The sequence below is a fragment of the Schistocerca serialis genome, chromosome 1 (assembly GCF_023864345.2).
Source record: "Schistocerca serialis cubense isolate TAMUIC-IGC-003099 chromosome 1, iqSchSeri2.2, whole genome shotgun sequence".
NCBI lineage: Eukaryota > Metazoa > Arthropoda > Insecta > Orthoptera > Acrididae > Schistocerca > Schistocerca serialis.
The window spans coordinates 267,462,644-267,464,216 of NC_064638.1; positions in this window are offsets into that span (position 1 = coordinate 267,462,644).

Here is a 1,573-nt window from a genome sequence, read left to right on the forward strand (position 1 = left end):
AGGAAAGAGCCAAGGGAAAAAACCTCTGCGGTATTTGCGTCAGGTTGCAAGAGCAGTAGTGGTTTTCTTGCTACCTGCGATAGGTCATGCAAGGTGTAAATAGGCTGTTTAGATATTTTATTTGGGAACGCCACGTAGTGCTCTGTGGGAAAATCACTGGCTGTGCTGTGTGAAGTCTGTGGCTGATTTGCGTTGTTGGAATATTTCTTATTACGTAGGCTGTTTAGGTTTTTATGTTCGTAACGTCACGTAGCGCTCTGTATGAAAATCACTGACTGTGCTGTGTGAAGTCTGTGGCTGGTTTGCATTGTTGGATTATTTGCTATTGTAGTGTTGGACAGTTGGATGTCAACAGCGCGTGGCGTTGCGCAGTTGCAGGTGAGCCGCCAGCAGTGGTGGATGTGGGGAGAGAGATGGCAGAATTTTGAGAACGGACGATCTGGACGTGTGTCCATCAGAAAGAGTAAATTTGTAATACTGTATATCATGAACTGATATATATATATGATGACTTTTGAACATTATTAAGGTAATTACATTGTTTGCTCTCTATCAAAATCTTTCATTTGCTAAGTATGCCTATCACTAGCTAGTGCCTTCAGTAGTTAGAATCTTTTATTTAGCTAGGAGTATTGACGCTCGCTGTATTGCAGTAGTTCGACTAACGAAGATTTTTGTGAGGTAAGTGATTCATGAAAGGTATAGGTTATTGTTAGTCAGGGCCATTCTTTTGTGGGGATTATTGAGAGCCAGATCGCGTTGCGCTAAAAATATTGTGTGTCAGTTTAGTGATGATCAGAATAAGTAAAGAGAGAAATGTCTGAGTACGTTCAGTTTTGCTCAGCTGTTTGAAAATCAATTAACGTAAGAGGTTTATCAGCACAGTATTTCATTAATTTTCCAAAGGGGACGTTTTAAAGGGCAGGCTTTGTTGGTAGTGCGCATCAGGCAGGCGGATACCTTTGACCTTGTGCGGTAGTGTTACACGGCCGTTGCTGCTGGCTGCCGGTGTTGGCTTCTCATCAGCGTCAGCATACCTGTTAATTAAATACAGCTAGGTTCGTCATCGTTTAGTGTCCCATAGGTCATATGTCGGACACACAGTGTAGGATAGTGTTGGCAGTTTGTTTGTGCGTTAGTGTGCGAGCTTGTCGGTTTCCCTGCCGTAACCTGGTGGTCGGCTTTAATAGCAGCTGGTATATCCAGTCAATGTTGCTGGTTTGCATGCGCCTGCCGATGTTGTCGCTTGTGGGAGTATCTTCGCTCGCCATACGTGGTTATGTCCTAGCTAGTAGAGTCTACAACCATGCCGGTACGGAGCCCACTAGGAATAGGGACCCCGCAACGAAATTGTGACGTCACACTAGTCGGCTTGTCCGCCATACTTCACGAACCCTCGGCTCTGTGCATGATCCACAGGAAATCAATGAAAAGATAACTACTAAATGCCTTAGCTTTGTCGTGTATTATCAAGAGGTTACATGCAATTTAAACGTGCAATGAAGCATTGTTAAACTCGTCTGAAATAGAGACGCCTACTGGCACTCATAAGACCTGTGGGGTCACGTGATGT